The following is an 8495-nucleotide window of genomic DNA, read 5'->3' as shown; positions in this document are numbered from 1 at the left end:
TGCTACCTTCACCTAATTGGGTACTTGATTTAGCCGCTCTTTCCAAGAGACGCGAATGTAGATAAAAAACATCTCCTGGATATGCTTCTCGTCCGGGTGGTCTTCTCAGTAGGAGAGACATCTGTCGATGAGCCTGAGCTTGTTTAGAAAGATCATCATAGATAATCAGGGTATGTTGTTTACGATACATGAAGTATTCAGCCGGAGCTGCTCCTGTATAGGGGGCGAGATATTGCAGAGTAGCCGGAGAGTTTGCAGTCTCCGATACCACAATTGTATATTCCATGGCGCCACGATCCTGAGAAGTATTCACTACCTGAGCTACGGAGGAGGCTTTTTGACCAATCGCTACATAAACACATATAACATTTTGACCTTTCTGATTCAAAATTGTATCTGTAGCTACTGCTGTTTTACCCGTCTGTCTGTCTCCAATTATTAACTCTCGCTGGCCGCGTCCTATGGGGATCATAGAGTCAATAGCAATAAGACCCGTTTGTGAGGGTTCATATACGGAACGCCTTGAAATAATCCCCGGAGCAGGGGATTCAATCGGTCTAGATTCAGAAGCTGGAATTTGGCCTCTGCCATCAATGGGTTAAGCTAAAGCATTTGCGACACGACCTGAGAAGGAATCACTAACTGGTACTTGGGCAATCCTTCCCGTTGCTTTTACAGAACCTCCTTCCTGTATGGCCAAACCATCACCCATCGATACAGCCCCGACATTATCAGATTCCGGATTCAGAGCAATTCCTACTGTACCGTCTTCAGATTCTGCCAATTCACCAGCCATTACTTCGTTAAGACCATGAATGCGAGCGATCCCATCTCCGACTTGGAGTACGGTGCCGGTATTGACAACCTCTACTTCTGGAACATATCCCTCAATTTGTTTGCGAATAATACTGCTAATTTCGCCGGGTCGAATATTTATTACCATTAGCATCTATTTACTATCTTCTTGAGAAATGGGACCTACGGAAGCTAATACGGAAGCTAATCAGCTGCGTTTTCCATGGCCCGGAATAGGCCAATGTGATAATCAATCATGCGCAAATGCAATTCGCCATCTAAACGACTATTCGGACTCTCCGGAGCTCTTTCTGAGGCAAGGCGAGAGACTTGCTGGCGAACCTGTTCAATTGCCCGTTGTTTTTCAAAACGAATAGTATAATTTTTACTATCCTCCAATCTTTTTGGATCTTCATCAGCCGCATCAACGAGATCCCGCTTCTCCCCCTCCATTTGCGTGAGTCCATTCACGCGGATCTCATCCGCTTTCACTTTTGCTTGTTGCAAACGAGTCCGAGCCTGCTTGAGTTTTTCGGTAGCCTCTTTATAACGTTCCTCCGCGTCACGAATAGTACTCAAGATTGTTCCCTTACAATTCTCCAGTAGATTGGTCAATGAAAGTAGATTATATATCTCCGGTTCCCAGAGATCTGTGGTCCCTTCCCAAACCGAACATGGATCTTTCGATTCATTCGGCTTTCCCGCCCGTACCTCTCGATAGGATAAGAAAATCCAATATCTTCACGGACCTGCCATCCCTATGAATGTAGTCCACAGGTGGAAATCAAATTGCTGAAACTTGAAAATCATCGAGGGCTCTTCTGGACGATACTCCTCCTACCAGCGAAGTCGTTTCCTCTGAATAATATTCATTCCAGATGGGTTGTCTATTCAGCAGATTGAACAAAATTTGGTTCCTACCGGTAGATTTTACCTCCCCCGCGAGAAATGAGAGAGGTGGGGCTATTCCCGATATGAGTGTTGTATATCGAAGAAATCTCCGACCATGCTTTGGAATCTTTGCACAGCAGGGGGAAGAGGACCCGAATTCTTGCTTAGACTTCAAGCGATTCAGCTTTAGCCGTATTGATGATATTCCCCTATCAGTCGGTGAAAGCAATAAAGTTTCTACCGATTTCACGAAATGCTCTGGTTCTTACATGATGTCACTCATTTGCAAGTAATTCGTCGGGATTTTGCATCTACTCCTGTTCCAAATGCAACCGGAGGAATCCAGTTATCTCATTCAGATATGCGACTCGCACACACTCCCTTTCCAAAATAAAATAGTACACCCGAAACTAGAATCAGATTAATCGGATTTGTCTCCAAGATATTGGTATTCGAACCAAAACCCGCGGCAGGAGTCCAATGACTCGTAGAGACGGCGATGTCACTTATACTTCTCATGCTCCCTCCCCCTCCCAAGGGATTATCTAAATCCTACATAATTCCTTCAATCTGACCTGGAATAGAATCATGGATTCGGAGGGAATACCTACACACTAGATAAAAAATAGAACTGACGTGGGAATGGAACGGAGCAATCAACTGGTTCATTCCATACTGATGTGGGGGGGGGGATTCACAAAATAACTTGGAGAGTCGCGAGAAGGAATCGATAAAATAGATTGATCGAGGATTTTCTGTCAGACCCCCCCCCCTGAATAAGATAATCTCCCAATCAGATAATCGATTTGGAAAGGGTCCGATTGGGGAGGGGGTACAGGGCTCCCCAAGTACCCCTCACTGTGGGTGGATCGAACGAAAGGATTTGCAGATAACGGTGCTAGGGCTACAACTGGTCCATAGATTGTTAAAGCTTCCGTGAAGGCTAAACTTGACAATGAAGTGCCTCGAATTTTACCCTCTGCCTCTGGTTGTCTCGCAATACCTTCTACTGCTTGACCCGCGGCAGTGCCTTGACCAACACCGGGACCAATAGAAGCGAGGCCTACAGCTAATCCGGCAGCAATAACAGAAGCAGCAGGAATCAAGGGGTTCGTATTAATCTCCTCTTTTTTATTTAATTCAACCAATTCCGACTTAGCAAAGATCAATGCCTACTGGAATAATTCTGTGAAAATTCACTCAGAGCCGCTGATGGGTTGAAATGTTCCTTCCGATTCACTTGTTTCTATTCGAAGCATTGAAATAGCAATACCGGTGGGCGAGAAATAAAGCCATTCCCCCGACGAGAATCCACCAATCTCACTCGTTACCCGTAATGCAGCAATTGGATGAAAATATAGTACTTCATGATGAGGAATTCCAGCCACGGCCCGGATGAGATTCAACTCCTTGTTGTAACACGATAGGAGATACTAGTAAGTATCGGTATCATTGGTTCCCGAGGTGACAAAGATTCCCACGAATTGCGGAACATCTTGTGATTCGTCCCCCCTGCAGACTGGAGGGAATGCTCGAGTCGAATGGTGGGAATCACTATTGTCATTTCCATCCCCATCCCTTTGAATGGAAATGGGAGTAGTAGGATTTCCCCCCCCCCCTCTAATAGGAGGGGGGTATCATATTATTATACCACAGAAACAGTTTTTGCTACTCCAAGAGGTGGCCCGAGTACCTGTCGAATACCACGATCCTAATCCGATGATTCGTCGGAATCGAAACTCGGTTAATGATGACCCTCCATGGATTCCCCTATATAAGCTGCAGCTGGAGTCGCAAGAATCAAAGCTTGAATGGCACTTGTGAATGATCCTGGAAGCATCATAGGTACGGGAACAATTAGGGGTACTAGAGAGACGAGGACAGCTACTACCAACTCATCAGCTAATATATTTCCGAAGAGTCGGAAACTAGGTGGTGAAGGTTTAGTGAAATCTTCTGGAATATTAATAGGTAGCAGTACTGGAGTGGGTTGGATGTATTTACCGAAGTAACTAAGACCTCTCTTGTTTAGACCCGCGTGGAAATATGCCACTGATGTAGGCAAAGCTAATGCAACAGTTGTATTGATATCATTCGTAGGTGCAGCCAACTCTCCATGAGGTGATTGGATAACTCGCCGAGGAAACAGAGCACCTGACCGGTTAGAAACAGAAATGGATGGAAACATAGTTCCAATGAATGCAACCCAGGGACGATACCCTTCTTCCCCCATCTGAGTTCTAGTCGGATCCCTAATAGATTCAAGAATATATTCAATGAAATTTTGACTGCCAGTCGGGATGGTTTGCAAATCCCGAGTAGCTGCGGTAGATAAACCCAATGATATAGCAATTACTACCCGGGAAGTTACAAGAACTTGTGCATGAACTTGGAAATTTCCTACTTGCCAATAGAGATGTTGACCCACTTCCACGCCCGATACTTGATATAGATTATCAATCCCATGAATGGACAATTGTTCGGAATTCGTATTACCTCCTTATCAGGAATCAACGTGGGGAAGAATGATTTGCACAGAACAATCAAGTGGATTCCTAATCACTACATAATCCCAGGGTTGTCCCCATAATAGAGTCACAGCATATTGCTGTCTCTGGGGTAAGTCTCTGTTTCATTCTACCACGAATAGTTGGGATAGTTACTGATTTCACTATCTATTAAGTTCAATATCTTTGAGTTCGAACGACCCTCAGAAATAGCCAGTGTTGATTTATCCAGTACCCGTCGAATGGAGGACCGCGCATCATCATTACTTGGAATCGGAATATCTGTGAGATCTGGATCGCAATCTGTATCGACGACACAGATTGTAGGAATACCTGAAGTGATACGTTCTCTAATAGCAGTGGATTATTCGTGTTGATCAGTAATTATCGCAATATCGGGTAAATTTGACATATATTGAATTCCACCTAGATACTTCTTCAATCGAAGTAATTGTTTTTTCGGAATCGATGCCTCTTTTTTCGGGAGTCGATCGAACCCCCCCGTATCTTCTTCATTCTGCAAATATTGAAATCTCTGAAGACGTGTTTCTGTAGTGGACCAATTCGTTAACATGCCACCGAGCCACTTTTCATTCACGTAGTGACATCGAGATTTCGTCGCAGCCGATGCAATTAGATCAGCTACTTGGTATTTTGTACCTACTATTGAGAATTCTTTTCCCTCCGTCGCTGCATTGGATACCGAATCACAGGCTTCGGATAGGAGACGAGCAGTCTGAGTTAGATCGGGAATGTGAACACCTTTCCGTTCCGTAAATATATAAGGTGACATCTTGGGATTCCACTTTTGGGTTTGATGACCGAAATGGACCCCCGCCTCCATCATCCCTTCTGGATCGATATTCCAATTTTTCTGTTGCATTTTACCCCCCAAAAAAGAACTACGAAAAGCCGCAGATTGATTTGATTTTTATGGAAGTTACGTAATTATTACGATTCACTGGTCGGGATTATTGAGTGAGACATACCCGAGATGCTACGTCGCAAAATGATTCTGAATCTCATTCACCAATATTGACTCCGGGGAGGGGTTGTCTCAATCCTTCGTGAATCATTAATCTATGGTGGGAACTCGGCTCCCTCCCGTAATAAGTATGAGGGGGAATATCCCTTGCCTCTCGACTGAAGATGTTAAAATCACTAATAGCTAAATAAAATTCCGTATTTCTCTCTACATCTAGTTGACGAATAACCTCCTGACTGCCGGTCCCAATGGGAACGAGATCACCAAGGATGACATTTTCTTTCAGTCCCTTCAACCAATCGATTCGACCCCGAATAGCGGCTCTAGCCAGTACCCGAGTAGTTTCTTGAAAACTCGCCTCTGATATAAAACTAGTAGTGTTAAGAGATGCTTTTGTCATTCCCAATACAACAGGTTCGTAGAAATTCGATTCTTTTAAGACGCGATTCATTCGTTACGCTTATGATGATTCAATAAGCTCTCCGGGTAAGAAAACATTAGTTATTCCATCTTCCAACGTTACTACTTTCGATGTCAGTTGTCAAATGATGATTTCTATATGCCTATCGGATATTTACACCCCCTGGGATCCATGAACCTTTTGAATTTGATCAATCGGAACCAGTTGACAATCTTCCATACCTATTCCGGCACTCGTGAAATGACTCCAAGGATTACCAACTAATCTTGTAATAGTTCTCCTCCATCTATCAGAAATATCTTCGATTCTTGCTAAGGTAAAAGCGGTGGAACGAGATTCCAACAACTGCTCAACCTTTGGAAAACCCTGAATAATATCCCCAGACCTCGATCTATCGTGTAGTAATGTTATTAATGTATCCCCCTTCCCAATGATATCTCCGTAATTCTTATGAATAGTCGCCCCCTCAGTTGCTAGGAGAGGCTTGGCTGTTCTGATTGGTGAGTATTCTCGGTGAATAGCTATGATTTGGCCGGATTGGAGGCAGATATCACCCCCGTAAATGCATGCGTTTTCACTGACCAGAAGTCCGAGATTAATAGGCAGAATTCTTGCTCCGGGGAAATATGATGGGGGGAAGATCAATCTGGGGAAGCATCCTCCCACCAATAAATCTGGGGAGTATTCAAATATCGATTCATTTTCATCTATTGAATACCAATACCTACGTCCCGATGCATCTGTTGACTCATCGACAAAGGGATCCTCGGCAAAAGAGACTTTGTTGCTTGATACGGAGTAGGAAAACAACAAAGAGTAGGGGCTATTTTGTGAATCACCTAAAAGGCCCAACTTTTTGTTTCCCCTTCCACCAGTAGTAGGATAAAATTCTCCAAAATCTGTCAATACTCCTTTTGGTCCTGCGGTACCTCTCCAAATAGATCCAGCATCAGAATCCGAGTGGGGATCTTTTGAATCTATGTTGTTACGAAAGACAGTCATACCCCCCGATCCAGAATTATCGGAATATGCACCCCCCCTTCCATATACCCCTCCGTCTGGGTCGGGGGCAGGGGGTTACGAAAAAGATTGGATGGTGATAGGATTAAGAAGGATGCACCTTGTTGGGGTACTACATGAATAGTACCTCGATATCCGACAAATTCTTTATTTTTATTCTCATCGCGTGAATTCAAATTGATGGGGGATAGCTTCCCACCGAGCGCCAGTTGTGGAGGAGCTTCCCCAGCTCTTGTCTCAGGGGACAAAAACGGATTGGAAAGTCCCATTGGGTTAACCTGGAGGAAGGTGCTAAGACTGTCACTTATCTTAATATTGGTGAGAGACAGATACGACCCTTCCGGGGGAGGGGGGGATTCTTGCCAATCAGCCACTAAACAAGTTTGAACCAATTGGATATCTGTGTTGTCACTTATTTCTACTACTTCGCCGTCTCTGTAAAAGATATAGGTAAAGACTTGAATTCCCAAGTCTTTCTCTGTCTTTGGTATTTCAGGCATTCGTATTGGAGAATCACCAGGTACATTGTATTCTACAACTGTTCTTATTGAGACAGAGGGCTTCCTTCTTCTAGCCGATGCAACTGGTTGGGGATAAACCCAATTATCAGATTTGAATTCACCGAGAATCAGATGCCCTGGTGGAATCAAAGTATCAGCCTGTTTAGATATATTAGTTTTCTTTTTCGGATAATAGATATATCCGGGTAAGATTCTTATTTTGATACTATTGGGTATCTTTTCTATGCGAACCAACCCACCCATCTGACTAATAATATTAGAAGTTATTTGTGTGCCCTCCTCGACAACACTGTTGTTCTTCACCAAAATGGATGAGGAAGGCTCGCAAATAGTATACACTTCTTCAGGGATCAAGGAAGAGTTACCTCCTTTGGTGACTTTATACCGCGATCTAGAACTTGCTGTTTCACTGCCAGAAACCAATTCTCCTTCATCAATGGGTTCTACTTCTGCAGTACCATATCTTACAACTCCCGAAACGTTGGTTCGATACTTCGAGTCTTCGCAAATAGCAATAATTTCATTCCGATCCAAAATCACGTTATTGAGTATACGGAACTCGGAATTTGCGTAAGATAATTTCCTGTACCGACCCTCCTGTTCCGGTGATAGAGGAACCACCTCTGTTCCCCCACCTCGACCCATGGAAGGAGTTGAAACAAATCTCGACGAATTCAATTCACTTTTGATAGATTCAAAATCGACATTGATTCCGGACTCCCATATCCATTCCTGATAACATCCAGAGTTAATGACACTAATATTCTCCCAATTTACCTCCCGAAGCTCGCGTTTACTCTCGTTGGAATGGGATCTGGTATCAATTCTATCTTGATCTTCATAAAAGGAATTCCCATTGGAATCACTAGAGGTTCCTGAAAGGACCCGTACATGACCGCTATTGCGCACGACATGAATATTACTATGTATATCTTCGGGCGAGTGATACACGACCCCATTCCAATAGGTTTCCCCCTCTAAATTTGGATAGATCTTTCTCTTAATCCGTTCCTTGAGAGGAAACTCCTTGGCTCAGACTTCCGCAGTGATTCGTTTCGATTCAACATATTGATTATTTTGAATCACAAGTAGACTTTGTGCTGGAATCACAGGATTGTGTGTATCATTTTAACTTCTAATAGAGATAGGTAATTCATTTTGACACATCCAAGCGGGCTGTCCGTGTCGCGTACGTGTGGGATATAATGACTTCTCATCGGAATTGATGATTCCATTGAACGGGATTCATACATGTTCTGCGATATCACCCGTAAATACTCCACCAGTATGAGAAGTTCTTGATGTTAATTGGGTTCCTGGTTCTCCGATTGGTTAGCCCGCAATAATACCTACAG

This window comes from Dipteris shenzhenensis, unplaced genomic scaffold (assembly GCF_047967505.1).
Source record: "Dipteris shenzhenensis isolate YYH24624 ecotype China unplaced genomic scaffold, Dip_SZ_1.0 scaf0325, whole genome shotgun sequence".
Taxonomy (NCBI): Eukaryota; Viridiplantae; Streptophyta; class Polypodiopsida; order Gleicheniales; family Dipteridaceae; genus Dipteris; species Dipteris shenzhenensis.
Note: the sequence above shows the minus strand (reverse complement) of the source record.